Source organism: Rhipicephalus microplus, unplaced genomic scaffold (assembly GCF_043290135.1).
Source record: "Rhipicephalus microplus isolate Deutch F79 unplaced genomic scaffold, USDA_Rmic scaffold_325, whole genome shotgun sequence".
In the NCBI taxonomy this organism is placed as follows: domain Eukaryota; kingdom Metazoa; phylum Arthropoda; class Arachnida; order Ixodida; family Ixodidae; genus Rhipicephalus; species Rhipicephalus microplus.
In genome coordinates, this window is record NW_027464893.1 from 32501 (window position 1) to 47500 (window position 15000).

At 61.7% G+C, this 15000-nt stretch overlaps 2 non-coding genes across 2 annotated transcripts; both read left to right on the top strand.

Annotated features, from left to right (window-relative positions):
* Window positions 1–10850: 10850 nt before the first annotated feature.
* LOC142793720 (small subunit ribosomal RNA) lies at window positions 10851–12665 on the top strand. The gene has a single exon (XR_012891772.1). It is a non-coding gene; the product is annotated as a small subunit ribosomal RNA (ribosomal RNA).
* A 1719-nt stretch (window positions 12666–14384) lies between these two features.
* On the top strand, window positions 14385–14537 carry LOC142793732 (5.8S ribosomal RNA). The gene has a single exon (XR_012891781.1). It is a non-coding gene; the product is annotated as a 5.8S ribosomal RNA (ribosomal RNA).
* The last annotated feature ends 463 nt before the right edge of the window (window positions 14538–15000 follow it).

Genomic DNA, 15000 nt, shown 5'->3' on the forward strand with positions numbered 1-15000 from the left:
AAAAGAGGTGCCTGAGAGAAACGCATGCGACTGCCGTGCTTTGCGGCATAGCACCGTGCGCAAAAACGGTGCGCATGCAAGAGGTGTCAGAGCAAGCGAACTTGTGCCACGAGCAACAGGTCACTAAAAGCCTATAGATGACGGTGTTGGAGGAAAAGAAAAATATCGAGAAAGCACTGCGGTGTGCCGTGCGTAGGGACGGGCGCGCGTGCCACATGCCGCCGAAATATGGGTGTCGGAGAAAACAGAGTGCCGCGCGTAACGAGGGGCGCGCGTGTTACAGAGAGATATGCCCAAACGCATGAAAGTGTACGCAGGTGTCCTAAGGCAGTTTTTTTTTTTTTTTCCTCATTTTGATGTCGCCCCGGCTGACGCGGTTTTCGTTTTTCCGTGCCGCCCCGGCTGACGCAGTTTTTGCGCCGCCCCGGCTGACGCGGTTTTTGCGCCGCCCCGGCTGACGCGGTTTTCGCGCCGCCCCGGCTGACGCGGTTTTCGCGCCGCCCCGGCTGACGCGGTTCGGACTTTGCACTTTTTGGCTGTGCCTGGCTGGCGGCCCACTCACTCGATCGCCAGGTCTGTTTGCCCCGGTGGTTCCACCGCCAGGCTTAAGCGCGAACTTTTTTTGTTTGTTTTCTTTTGATTAAGCGCAAGCTTTTTTCTTTGTTTTCTTTTGATTAAGCGCGGGCTTTTTTCTTTGTTTTTTTTTTTTATTTCGCCCCGGCAGACGCGGTTTTTGCGCCGCCCCGGCTGACGCGGTTTTTGCCGCCCCGGCTGACGCAGTTCGGACTTAGCACTTTTCGGCTGTGCCTGGCTGGCGGCCCACTCACTCGATCGCCATGTCTGTTTGCCACAGTTTTCCCGGTGGTGCCGCACCCGGGCTCGCCCCGGCTGACGCAGTTTTCGCGCCGCCCCGGCTGACGCGGTTTCGTGCCGCCCCGGCAGACGCGGTTTTCGCGCCGCCCCGGCTGACGCGGTTTTTGCGTCGCCCCGGCTGACACGGTTCGGACTTTGCACTTTTCGGCTGTGCCTGGCTGGCGGCCCACTCACTCGATCGCCATGTCTGTTTGCCACAGTTTTCCCGGTGGTGCCGCACCCGGGCTCGCCCCGGCTGACGCAGTTTTCGCGCCGCCCCGGCTGACGCGGTTTCGTGCCGCCCCGGCAGACGCGGTTTTCGCGCCGCCCCGGCTGACGCGGTTTCGTGCCGCCCCGGCAGACGCAGTTCGGACTTAGCACTTTTCGGCTGTGCCTGGCTGGCGGCCCACTCACTCGATCGCCATGTCTGTTTGCCACAGTTTTCCCGGTGGTGCCGCACCCGGGCTCGCCCCGGCTGACGCAGTTTTCGCGCCGCCCCGGCTGACGCGGTTTCGTGCCGCCCCGGCAGACGCGGTTTTCGCGCCGCCCCGGCTGACGCGGTTTCGTGCCGCCCCGGCAGACGCAGTTCGGACTTAGCACTTTTCGGCTGTGCCTGGCTGGCGGCCCACTCACTCAATCGCCATGTCTGTTTGCCACAGTTTTCCCGGTGGTGCCGCACCCGGGCTCGCCCCGGCTGACGCAGTTTTCGCGCCGCCCCGGCTGACGCGGTTTCGTGCCGCCCCGGCAGACGCGGTTTTCGCGCCGCCCCGGCTGACGCGGTTTCGTGCCGCCCCGGCAGACGCAGTTCGGACTTAGCACTTTTCGGCTGTGCCTGGCTGGCGGCCCACTCACTCGATCGCCATGTCTGTTTGCCACAGTTTTCCCGGTGGTGCCGCACCCGGGCTCGCCCCGGCAGACGCGTTTTTTTTTTTCTTTCGCCCCGGCTGACGCAGTTTTCGCGCCGCCCCGGCTGACGCGGTTTCGTGCCGCCCCGGCAGACGCGGTTTTTTGCGCCGCCCCGGCTGACGCGGTTTTTGCCGCCCCGGCTGACGCAGTTCGGACTTAGCACTTTTCGGCTGTGCCTGGCTGGCGGCCCACTCACTCGATCGCCATGTCTGTTTGCCACAGTTTTCCCGGTGGTGCCGCACCCGGGCTCGCCCCGGCTGACGCAGTTTTCGCGCCGCCCCGGCTGACGCGGTTTCGTGCCGCCCCGGCAGACGCGGTTTTCGCGCCGCCCCGGCTGACGCGGTTTCGTGCCGCCCCGGCAGACGCAGTTCGGACTTAGCACTTTTCGGCTGTGCCTGGCTGGCGGCCCACTCACTCGATCGCCATGTCTGTTTGCCACAGTTTTCCCGGTGGTGCCGCACCCGGGCTCGCCCCGGCTGACGCAGTTTTCGCGCCGCCCCGGCTGACGCGGTTTCGTGCCGCCCCGGCAGACGCGGTTTTCGCGCCGCCCCGGCTGACGCGGTTTCGTGCCGCCCCGGCAGACGCAGTTCGGACTTAGCACTTTTCGGCTGTGCCTGGCTGGCGGCCCACTCACTCGATCGCCATGTCTGTTTGCCACAGTTTTCCCGGTGGTGCCGCACCCGGGCTCGCCCCGGCAGACGCGTTTTTTTTTTTCTTTCGCCCCGGCTGACGCAGTTTTCGCGCCGCCCCGGCTGACGCGGTTTCGTGCCGCCCCGGCAGACGCGGTTTTTTTGCACCGCCCCGGCTGACGCGGTTTTTGCCGCCCCGGCTGACGCAGTTCGGACTTGGCACTTTTTGGCTGAGCCTGGCTGGTGGCCCACTCACTCGATCGCCATGTCTGTTAGCCACAGTTTTCCCGGTGGTGCCGCACCCGGGCTCGCCCCGGCTGACGCAGTTTTCGCGCCGCCCCGGCAGACGCGGTTTTCGCGCCGCCCCGGCTGACGCGGTTTTTGCCGCCCCGGCTGACGCAGTTCGGACTTGGCACTTTTTGGGCTGAGCCTGGCTGGCGGCCCACTCACTCGATCGCCATGTCTGTTTGCCACAGTCTTCCCGGTGGTGCCGCACCCGGGCTCGCCCCGGCAGACGCGTTTTTTTTTTCTTTCGCCCCGGCAGACGTGGTTCCCCCCCCCCCCCCCCTTTTCGCTCGCCCCGGCTGACGAGGTTTTCGCGCCGCCCCGGCTGACGCAGTTTTCGCGCCGCCCCGGCTGACGCGGTTTCGTGCCGCCCCGGCTGACGCGGTTTTCGCGCCGCCCCGGCTGACGCGGTTTTTGCGTCGCCCCGGCTGACACGGTTCGGACTTTGCACTTTTCGGCTGTGCCTGGCTGGCGGCCCACTCACTCGATCGCCATGTCTGTTTGCCACAGTTTTCCCGGTGGTGCCGCACCCGGGCTCGCCCCGGCTGACGCAGTTTTCGCGCCGCCCCGGCTGACGCGGTTTCGTGCCGCCCCGGCAGACGCGGTTTTCGCGCCGCCCCGGCTGACGCGGTTTCGTGCCGCCCCGGCAGACGCAGTTCGGACTTAGCACTTTTCGGCTGTGCCTGGCTGGCGGCCCACTCACTCGATCGCCATGTCTGTTTGCCACAGTTTTCCCGGTGGTGCCGCACCCGGGCTCGCCCCGGCTGACGCAGTTTTCGCGCCGCCCCGGCTGACGCGGTTTCGTGCCGCCCCGGCAGACGCGGTTTTCGCGCCGCCCCGGCTGACGCGGTTTCGTGCCGCCCCGGCAGACGCAGTTCGGACTTAGCACTTTTCGGCTGTGCCTGGCTGGCGGCCCACTCACTCGATCGCCATGTCTGTTTGCCACAGTTTTCCCGGTGGTGCCGCACCCGGGCTCGCCCCGGCAGACGCGTTTTTTTTTTTCTTTCGCCCCGGCTGACGCAGTTTTCGCGCCGCCCCGGCTGACGCGGTTTCGTGCCGCCCCGGCAGACGCGGTTTTTTGCGCCGCCCCGGCTGACGCGGTTTTTGCCGCCCCGGCTGACGCAGTTCGGACTTAGCACTTTTCGGCTGTGCCTGGCTGGCGGCCCACTCACTCGATCGCCATGTCTGTTTGCCACAGTTTTCCCGGTGGTGCCGCACCCGGGCTCGCCCCGGCTGACGCAGTTTTCGCGCCGCCCCGGCTGACGCGGTTTCGTGCCGCCCCGGCAGACGCGGTTTTCGCGCCGCCCCGGCTGACGCGGTTTCGTGCCGCCCCGGCAGACGCAGTTCGGACTTAGCACTTTTCGGCTGTGCCTGGCTGGCGGCCCACTCACTCGATCGCCATGTCTGTTTGCCACAGTTTTCCCGGTGGTGCCGCACCCGGGCTCGCCCCGGCTGACGCAGTTTTCGCGCCGCCCCGGCTGACGCGGTTTCGTGCCGCCCCGGCAGACGCGGTTTTCGCGCCGCCCCGGCTGACGCGGTTTCGTGCCGCCCCGGCAGACGCAGTTCGGACTTAGCACTTTTCGGCTGTGCCTGGCTGGCGGCCCACTCACTCGATCGCCATGTCTGTTTGCCACAGTTTTCCCGGTGGTGCCGCACCCGGGCTCGCCCCGGCAGACGCAGTTTTCGCGCCGCCCCGGCAGACGCGGTTTTCGCGCCGCCCCGGCTGACGCGGTTTTTGCCGCCCCGGCTGACGCAGTTCGGACTTGGCACTTTTTGGGCTGAGCCTGGCTGGCGGCCCACTCACTCGATCGCCATGTCTGTTTGCCACAGTCTTCCCGGTGGTGCCGCACCCGGGCTCGCCCCGGCAGACGCGTTTTTTTTTCTTTCGCCCCGGCAGACGTGGTTCCCCCCCCCCCTTTTCGCTCGCCCCGGCTGACGAGGTTTTCGCGCCGCCCCGGCTGACGCAGTTTTCGCGCCGCCCCGGCTGACGCGGTTTCGTGCCGCCCCGGCTGACGCGGTTTTCGCGCCGCCCCGGCTGACGCGGTTTTTGCGTCGCCCCGGCTGACACGGTTCGGACTTTGCACTTTTCGGCTGTGCCTGGCTGGCGGCCCACTCACTCGATCGCCATGTCTGTTTGCCACAGTTTTCCCGGTGGTGCCGCACCCGGGCTTGCCCCGGCAGACGCGTTTTTTTTTTTTCTTTTCGCCCCGGCTGACGCAGTTTTCGCCCCGCCCCGGCTGACGCGGTTTCGTGCCGCCCCGGCAGACGCGGTTTTTTGCGCCGCCCCGGCTGACGCGGTTTTTGCCGCCCCGGCTGACGCAGTTCGGACTTTGCACTTTTTGGCTGAGCCTGGCTGGCGGCCCACTCACTCGATCGCCATGTCTGTTTGCCACAGTTTTCCCGGTGGTGCCGCACCCGGGCTCGCCCCGGCAGACGCGTTTTTTTTTTTCCTTCGCCCCGGCAGACGTGGTTCCCCCCCCCCCCTCCGTCTTTCTTTTTGTTTCGTGCCGCCCCGGCAGACGCGGTTTTTTGCGCCGCCCCGGCTGACGCGGTTTTTGCCGCCCCGGCTGACGCAGTTCGGACTTTGCACTTTTTGGCTGAGCCTGGCTGGCGGCCCACTCACTCGATCGCCATGTCTGTTTGCCACAGTTTTCCCGGTGGTGCCGCACCCGGGCTCGCCCCGGCAGACGCGTTTTTTTTTTTCCTTCGCCCCGGCAGACGTGGTTCCCCCCCCCCCCCTCCGTCTTTCTTTTTGTTTTTTTTTTTCGCCGCGGCTGAAGTGGATTTTTCGGTGCCTCGACGCCCCGGTAGTCGCGGTTTTTCCGTTTCCGCACGGCCCCGGCTGACGCTGCTCGGTCACAGTCGCCTTTTGTGAGGATTGCAGACTTCTTGAGCGCGGGTGTTTTTTTTTTGTTGTTGTTGTTGTTTTATTACGCATTCGCTCCAGCAGACGCTGTTTAGACTTTTTGTTTCCTCTTTTATCCTGCGACGAGGTGACGAGGTTTATTCGGTGCCCCGCCGCCCCGGCTGAAGTGATTTTTCCTGTCCCGTGCCGCCCCGGCTGACGCGGTTGGGACTTCGCGTTTGTTCGGCCGCCACGGGTTTTGGCGCACTCGCTCGGTTGCTTGTTGTTGCCACTTGTTGCGAACCCAGGTTTCTTGAGCGAGCGCGGGCGTTTTTTCTTCCTTTCTTTCTTTGTTCTATGTGTTAGCGAATCGGCCTTTAATATCACACGAGGACTCACAACCAACAATTTTCAGTTTGAAGTGTAAAAAATCTGCAGGTGTTGACGTAACTGACTTGCCCCGTACCCTTGAGTACATCCATGAAGTTCTCGTAGTACTACTAAATCGCATTATTCCAAGTGGAGAAATTCCCATAAACTTGCAAACCTCTACACGAAAATCGGTGCGCGTGATAAAGTTGAAAATTATCGTCCGATATCAAATGTGCCTTCTATAACACAAATTCTAGGAAAAAAAAAAAAAAAACACTTGTTCGCCGTTTTCTGCGCCGTGACTGGCAGCACTCCGGCGAAGCGAAACGGGGTCGATTCGAGCACGATATCGGCGTCTTTCGACGTGCTCGCCGGCGACCGTCGCACGAGTACGTCGCACGAGCGCGTCTGCCGGGGCGCCGTTTGCGAAGCCGACGCAAAAGTGGGAACCGCCGCTCGGATGATCGCCGCTTTCGGCAGAGTGAGTGTTGGCACTCCGGGGAAGCGAAACAGCGTGAATGCGCCCACGAAATCGGCGTATTTTGAAGTGCCCGCCGGCGACCGTCGCACGAGTACGGTAAACCGCGTCAGCCGGGGCGTAGTTCGGGACGCCGACGAAAAAGTGGGAAGCGCAACTCGGATCTTCGCCGTTTTTGCAGGAGTGAGTGGCGGCCCTCCTGCGAGACCAAGAAGCATCGATTCGTGCACGAATTCGGCGCCTTTCGACGTGATCGCCGGCGACCGTCGCTCGAGTAGGGCAAACCGCGTCTGCCGGGGCGGGCTTCGGGACGCCGATGCGAAAGTGGGAAACGCTGCTCGGATGTTCGCCGTTTTTGGCCGAGTGAGTGCTGGCACTCGGGCGAAGCCAAACGGGGCCGATTACGGCACGATATCGGCGTCTTTCGACGTGCCCGGCGGCGACCGTCGCACGAGTACGGTAAACCGCGTCAGCCCGGGCGGAGTTCGGGACGCCGATGCGAAAGTGGAGAACGCCGCTCGGATCTTCGCCGTTTTTGGAGGAGTGAGTGGCGGCACTCCGGAGAAGCCAAGGAGCGCCAATTAGCGCACGATATCGGCGTCTTTCGACGCGCTCGCCGGCGACCGTCGAACGAGTAGGGCAAACCGCGTCTGCCGGGGCGGGGTTTACGACGCCGACGCAAAAGTGGGAACCGCCGCTCGGATGTTGGCCGTTTTTGGCAGAGTGAGTGCTGGCACACCGGCGACGCGAAAGAGCGCGAAAGCGCCCACGAAAGTGGCGTATTTGGACGTGCTTGACGGCGACCGCTGCAGGAGTACGAAAAACCACGTCAGCCGGGGCGAGCGACCCACGGCGGTCTGGGTGCTTATCGCTGCTATTATAGGGGCACCCCGGCAGACGCAGAAAAAAAAAATTTTTTTTCGACCTTCTTTTTTGCTGGTCGAGCTCGGGTAACCCAGGTCGCAATGGGAGCCGCGCACGAAAGCGGCGTCGCGAGACGCGTTCGCGGTCGCTAGTCGCACGAGCTCGGCAACCGCGTCAGCCGGCGCGGAGTTCGGGATGCCGACGGCTAAGTGGGTACCGCTGCTCGGATGTTCGCCGTTTTTGGCCGAGTGAGTGCTGGCACTCCGGCGAAGCGAAACGGGGCCGATTCGGGCACGATATCGGCGTATTTCGACGTGCTCGCCGGCGACCGTCGCACGAGTACGGCAAAGCGCGTCTGCCGGGGCGAGGTTTGCGATGCCGACGAAAAAGTGGGAAGCGCCGCTCGGATCTTCGCCGTTTTTGCAGGAGTGAGTGGCGGCCCTCCTGCGAGACCAAGAAGCATCGACTCGCGCACGATATCGGTGTCTTTCGACGTGCCCGCCGGCCACCGCCGCACGAGTACGGCAAACCGCGTATGCCGGGGCGGGGTTGGCGACGCCGACGCAAAAGTGGGAACCGCCACTAGGATGTTCGCCGTTTTTGGCAGAGTGAGTGCTGGCACACCGGCGACGCGAAAGAGCGCGAAAGCGCCCACGAAAGTGGCGTATTTGGACGTGCTTGACGGCGACCGCTGCAGGAGTACGAAAAACCACGTCAGCCGGGGCGAGCGACCCACGGCGGTCTGGGTGCTTATCGCTGCTATTATAGGGGCACCCCGGCAGACGCAGAAAAAAAAAATTTTTTTTCGACCTTCTTTTTTGCTGGTCGAGCTCGGGTAACCCAGGTCGCAATGGGAGCCGCGCACGAAAGCGGCGTCGCGAGACGCGTTCGCGGTCGCTAGTCGCACGAGCTCGGCAACCGCGTCAGCCGGCGCGGAGTTCGGGATGCCGACGGCTAAGTGGGTACCGCTGCTCGGATGTTCGCCGTTTTTGGCCGAGTGAGTGCTGGCACTCCGGCGAAGCGAAACGGGGCCGATTCGGGCACGATATCGGCGTATTTCGACGTGCTCGCCGGCGACCGTCGCACGAGTACGGCAAAGCGCGTCTGCCGGGGCGAGGTTTGCGATGCCGACGAAAAAGTGGGAAGCGCCGCTCGGATCTTCGCCGTTTTTGCAGGAGTGAGTGGCGGCCCTCCTGCGAGACCAAGAAGCATCGACTCGCGCACGATATCGGTGTCTTTCGACGTGCCCGCCGGCCACCGCCGCACGAGTACGGCAAACCGCGTATGCCGGGGCGGGGTTGGCGACGCCGACGCAAAAGTGGGAACCGCCACTAGGATGTTCGCCGTTTTTGGCAGAGTGAGTGCTGGCACTCCGGCGAAGCGAAAGAGCGCGAATGCGCCCACGAAAGTGGCGTGTTTGGACGTGCTTGACGACGACCACCGCAGGAAAACGAAAAACCACGTCAGCCGGGGCGAGCGACCCATGGCGGTCTGGGTGCTTATCGCTGCTATTATAGGGGCACCCCGGCAGACGCAAAAAAAAAAAAAATTTTTTTCGACATTCTTTCTTGCTCGTCGACCTCGGGTGACCCAGGTCGCAGTGGGAGCCGCGCACGAAAGCGGCGTCGCGAGACGGCTTCGCGGTCGCTAGTCGCACGAGCTCGGCAACCGCGTCTGCCGGGGCGGAGTTCGGGACGCCGACGGCTAAGTGGGAACCGCCGCTCGGATGTTCGCCGTTTGTGGCCGAGTGAGTGCTGGCACTCCGGCGAAGCCAAACGGGGCCGATTCCGGCACGATATCGGCGTCTTTCTACGTGCTCGCCGGCGACCGTCGCACGAGTACGGCAAAGTGCGTCTGCCGGGGCGGGGTTTGCGACGCGTACGCAATAGTGAGAACCGTCGCTCGGATGTTCGTCGTCTTTCGCCGAGCCAGTGCTGGCACTCCGGCGAAGCCGAACGGAGCCGATTCGGGCACGATATCGGCGTCTTTCCACGTGCTCGCCGGCGACCGTCGCACGAGTACGGTAAACCGCGTCAGCCGGGGCGGAGTTCGGGACGCCGATGCGAAAGTGGGAAGCGCCGCTCGGATCTTCGCCGTTTTTGGAGGAGTCAGTGGCGGCACTCCGGTGAAGCCAAGGTGCGCCAATTCGCGCACGATATCGGCGTCTTTCGACGTGCCCGCCGGCCACCGTCGCACGAGTACGGCAAACCTCGTCTGCCGGGGCGGGGTTTGCGACGCCGACGCAAAAGTGGGAACCGCCGCTCGGATGTTCGCCGTTTTTGGCAGAGTGAGTGCTGGCACTCCGGCGAAGCGAAAGAGCGTGAATGCGCCCACGAAAGTAGCGTATTTGGACGTGCTTGACGGCGACCGCCGCAGGAGTACGAAAAACCACGTCAGCCGGGGCGAGCGACCCACGGCGGTCTGGGTGCTTATCGCTGCTATTATAGGGGCACCCCGGCAGACGCAGAAAGAAAAAAAAAAAAAATGGGGACATGGCGTGCGTCACCGTGCGGCTTCGCAGCGTTGCCGAAGTCGCCGAGCCCTTCGACTGAGCCGAACGGCGGACAGGGAACGTTGGTCGGCCGTTCTAACCTGTCGGTGCCACGCCGAGACGTCGTTAAGGAAAACCGCGTCGTGGGCCTCTACGACGCCGTCGAGTCGTTGTACGTTTGGTGTCCAGCGTGTCGGCGGCGAGTAGCGGACACGTCGTTCACGACTTCGGTCTTTCGCAGTCGACGCGAACTTGCGGAGAGTCGTGGTGCCTCACGTTTTCGGCAGAAACCGCGGCGGAATTTTCCCGTGCGTGCGCGCACGACCTCGGTGCTGTGCCGTCAGCGTAGTGTTGCACAAACTCGTGGCCTACCCAAGGTGCGGTACGTTTGCGGCCGTATCCTCGGTGGGAATTTCGTGAGTAGGGTCGCAAATTCTACGACCTCGGCGGGTTTGAGAGCGACGTAGACTTGTGGCACGCTCAACGTGCCACACGTTTCGGGGCACACCCGCGGTGAAATTTTCTCGAGTACGCTCGTATTAGTGCCCAAGGAGGTCTGGGTACTTATCGCTGCTATTATGTGGGGGTTCTCGTGAGCGGCGTACGCGAAAGCGACCGGGTGTCTGATATGCGGCGGGCTTCGGCCTCGTCAAGCGTGTCCTCGGGTCTGCTCCAGGGGAATCCACGGCAGTCGTCTGCAGCCTCATCCGCTTGATGCGTTAGGGGCTGGTTGTCGGACGGTGCCGTTTTACCACGATATCGAGGTGTGTTCCGTGTCGTCCTCTGCGATTCAGATGCGAAAGCGCCGAAGACGCGGGCGTGACCCGTCGTCTGGCGGCTTTGCAGTCTCGGCTCCGTTGCTAGTTCCGGCCGGTCCACCGACAGTGCAGCGGGCTTGGGCAACCCGCACGGCGCGACCGAGTCGATGCAACGAAAAAGAGCGAGCATGAACGTGCTTCTTGCCGCACGGCTCCCACTCGTCTTTCGGGAAGGTTGTGCCGTAGCGAGCTCGAACGCCGTCATCTCGGAGTGCAAAATAAGCGTGTTGGGGCGCCTGAAGGTGGCCTCCGCCGCACACAGACTGCGTCCGGCCCGCCGAAGGCGAGGACGGACGCGCAGTCGAACGATTACCTGGTTGATCCTGCCAGTAATCATATGCTTGTCTCAAAGATTAAGCCATGCATGTCTAAGTACATGCCGAAATAAGGCGAAACCGCGAATGGCTCATTAAATCAGTTATGGTTCCTTAGATCGTTTCTTCCTACTTGGATAACTGTGGCAATTCTAGAGCTAATACATGCAGTGAGCCTGGAGCCCTTTGGGTAACGGGTGCTTTTATTAGACCAAGATCGATCGGGTTTCGGCCCGTATTGTGTGGTGACTCTGGATAACTTTGTGCTGATCGCATGGCCACGAGCCGGCGACGTTTCTTTCAAGTGTCTGCCTTATCAACTTTCGATGGTAGGTTACTTGCTTACCATGGTTGTTACGGGTAACGGAGAATCAGGGTTCGATTCCGGAGAGGGAGCCTGAGAAACGGCTACCACATCCAAGGAAGGCAGCAGGCGCGCAAATTACCCACTCCCGGCACGGGGAGGTAGTGACGAAAAATAACAATACGGGACTCTTTTGAGGCCCCGTAATTGAAATGAGTACACTCTAAATCCTTTAACGAGGATCAATTGGAGGGCAAGTCTGGTGCCAGCAGCCGCGGTAATTCCAGCTCCAATAGCGTATACTAAAGCTGCTGCGGTTAAAAAGCTCGTAGTTGGATCTCAGTTCCAGACGAGTAGTGCATCTACCCGATGCGACGGCTCGGACTGAACATCATGCCGGTTCTTTCTTGGTGCACTTCATTGTGTGCCTCGAGATGGCCGGTGCTTTTACTTTGAAAAAATTAGAGTGCTCAACGCAGGCGAGTCGCCTGAATAAACTTGCATGGAATAATAGAACAAGACCTCGTTTCTGTTCTGTTGGTTTTTGGAATACGAGGTAATGATTAAGAGGGACGGACGGGGGCATTCGTATTGCGGCGCTAGAGGTGAAATTCTTGGACCGTCGCAAGACGAACTACTGCGAAAGCATTTGCCAAGAATGTTTTCATTGATCAAGAACGAAAGTCAGAGGTTCGAAGGCGATCAGATACCGCCCTAGTTCTGACCATAAACGATGCCAACCAGCGATCCGCCTGAGTTACTCAAATGACTCGGCGGGCAGCTTCCGGGAAACCAAAGTATTTGGGTTCCGGGGGAAGTATGGTTGCAAAGCTGAAACTTAAAGGAATTGACGGAAGGGCACCACCAGGAGTGGAGCCTGCGGCTTAATTTGACTCAACACGGGAAAACTTACCCGGCCCGGACACTGGGAGGATTGACAGATTGAGAGCTCTTTCTTGATTCGGTGGATGGTGGTGCATGGCCGTTCTTAGTTGGTGGAGCGATTTGTCTGGTTAATTCCGATAACGAACGAGACTCTAGCCTATTAAATAGGTGCGGGGTTCCCAGCACCTTACAACCTTCTTAGAGGGACAAGCGGCTCCTAGCCGCACGAAACAGAGCAATAACAGGTCTGTGATGCCCTTAGATGTCCGGGGCCGCACGCGCGCTACACTGAAGGAAGCAGCGTGTCTTTATCCCTGTCTGAAAAGACTGGGTAACCCGTGGAACTTCTTTCGTGATTGGGATAGGGGCTTGCAATTGTTCCCCTTGAACGAGGAATTCCCAGTAAGCGCGAGTCATAAGCTCGCGTTGATTACGTCCCTGCCCTTTGTACACACCGCCCGTCGCTACTACCGATTGAATGATTTAGTGAGGTCTTCGGACCGATGTCCGGCGCGGCCTTTCGGTTGCGCCGGTCTGTTGGAAAGATGACCAAACTTGATCATTTAGAGGAAGTAAAAGTCGTAACAAGGTTTCCGTAGGTGAACCTGCGGAAGGATCATTAACGGATTGTGAAGGGTGAGCGCCTCAGCTGCGTCTGCGCCCGACACTTTCTGCCGCTGACCCCGTTTGGACGCGGGGTCGGCTTTTCCCCACGGGGCTGCCTGAATGTGGAGCGGCACCCCGTGACAAATTGTTGCGCCCAGCGGACGCCAACACCGCGACCTTGGACGGTCGGCCAGGTGGCGGACGCGGGTACAAACGGCGCAACGCACTCATAGGTCGGCTTTCGACCCGCCACTGCACCGTGGCTCGAAGCGCTCGAAATGCGCGACCCGACCGCTGCGGGACCGCCTAGTACTGTAAACAGGAGCGGCGGAGCGCGAACGGCGAGTCGTGGTTACGTCGGTAGAAGGCGAGGCTGCGCGTTCCCGAAACGCCAGCCGAGTGCCCTCCCGACCGTTCGAGCGTGCAAGAACGAGACCCGACAATCGCGCGGCGACTGCCAAGTACGAGAGGAACGGCACAAGCGTCGGCGGTCGGTCAAGGAACTGGCGATGTGACGGGTCCGCTGTGCACCAGTGCATACCGTCCCGCCGTCCGCGGCAAGCGCCTCCGCGTCCTCGGGTGACGGAGGCTGCCGGTCGGTTCTTGCAGGCGAGGGATCTCGCTGGCACCGGTTCGCGTTGACGCGCGGCCGGTCATGGCACGGCGATGCGACGGCCGAGGTGCGCAGTACTCGATGGAGGAACCGCACGCTCCGATGACCGTCCCGCCCTCCGCGGCGTATGCGTACCGACCGTAATGGTTGCAGCAGCGCCGGCCGGCTTTTGAATTCGCCACACGAAACACGGTGCGAGATCGCGGTTAGGGGAGCGTCGACGTTGCCAGGCGTTTTGCTTGCTGCCGAGGGAAAGGCGGCACGGCCACGTCGCGCTCGTCGCGATTAGCGGGTCTGCGCGCTTTGGGAAGGTGCCGCAACGACTTGCCGAAAGAGGAAGCACGGAAGAACGAGGGACTTGGACGTCCCGACAATTGAACGCACTTGCGGCCAGGCCCTTGCTGGCTTCGTTCTTCCGCCTCGAGTAGGCTCGTACGCGGCTCCGGCGCCGAAAGTGGTCCTTGGCACCGACTTCGGTGGACGTGGGAAGTGCCGCGCAAGTACGGCGCGCCTGGCTCCACCTGTTGGCTAAAGTAGGCAGCCGGATCGGCATTTTGGTGTGCGGTGGCAAACCGTGGATGCGAAAAAAGCTTGTGCGATTTCGTGGAACAAAAAGCGGGGGTCCCCCTTTTTATGCGGAGGAGACCGACCCGCCTGCCGTGGTGAACCGCGACGCCACGGTAAAAACGGGAGAGGCTTGTCGATGGGACCGTGCATCCCGCGCTCCACGGAGGCCGGGAGGCGGCCGCCCGAGGAAATGTGTAGCCGTCGAGGCCCGCATCTGCGTGCACTCTTATCCAAATGGGTGTACCGCAGGCATTTTCTGGTTAGGCGGGCCAATGAGAGCGAGCACACAACGATACCTACGGGTCCGGCTTGGAGAACCGGCTTCGACGCCTCCCGAGTATTTATAGAGGGGTGGACCACGAAAGCACTCGCAAGTAGCGAAAGCGAAACGCCGTCCGAAACACACCGTTTGCTCGATTTGCGGCAGCCGAAAAAGGCGCGGCAGAGTTTTGGAGTCCAAGCGTGCGCTGAAAAGCGCCCTTCTTGGCCACTGTTTGGCCGAGTGCCAGAAACGTTTGGTTTTGACTGTACGGAATTGAACAAACACTTTTTCACGACTCTAAGCGGTGGATCACTCGGTTCTCGGGTCGATGAAGAACGCAGCCAGCTGCGAGACTTGGTGTGAATTGCAGGACACACTGAGCACTGATTCTTTGAACGCACATTGCGGCCTTGGGTCTTCCCTTGGCTTCGTCTGTCTGAGGGTCGGATCACATATCAAGAGAGCCTTCGGCGCACAAGGGAACGTGAGCCGTCGACTCGTTTTGACCGCGTCGGCAACACGGACAGCACGCTGAACACCTCACAGCGAGCGCCAACAGCGGCCACTCAAGGGCGAGACGGTGGCGACCGTCGTGCCAGAGCCCAACCGAAACGGGGGCGACCGACTGCATTGAGGATGTGGCACCTCGTTGAGACCGCCGCAGGACTTCGAGTCGGAAGGAAGCCTGCAGGGAAAGTGCGGTCGAGGTTGCGTACTCCTCTCTGCGACCGGGCGCGCAAGAGCTGCGAGAGCCACGGACGCGCAACTTTAACGCACGGTAAACACGAGGAGCGAAAGCCGGCCAGCAAAGCTTCTCCAGCCGTGCGCAAAGTGCGCGAGATCGCAGCCTTGCGTTGCGCTTGTTGCCCTCGAAGTAAGCAGGGTGTCCCGTAGACCGGGCGCTCGAAC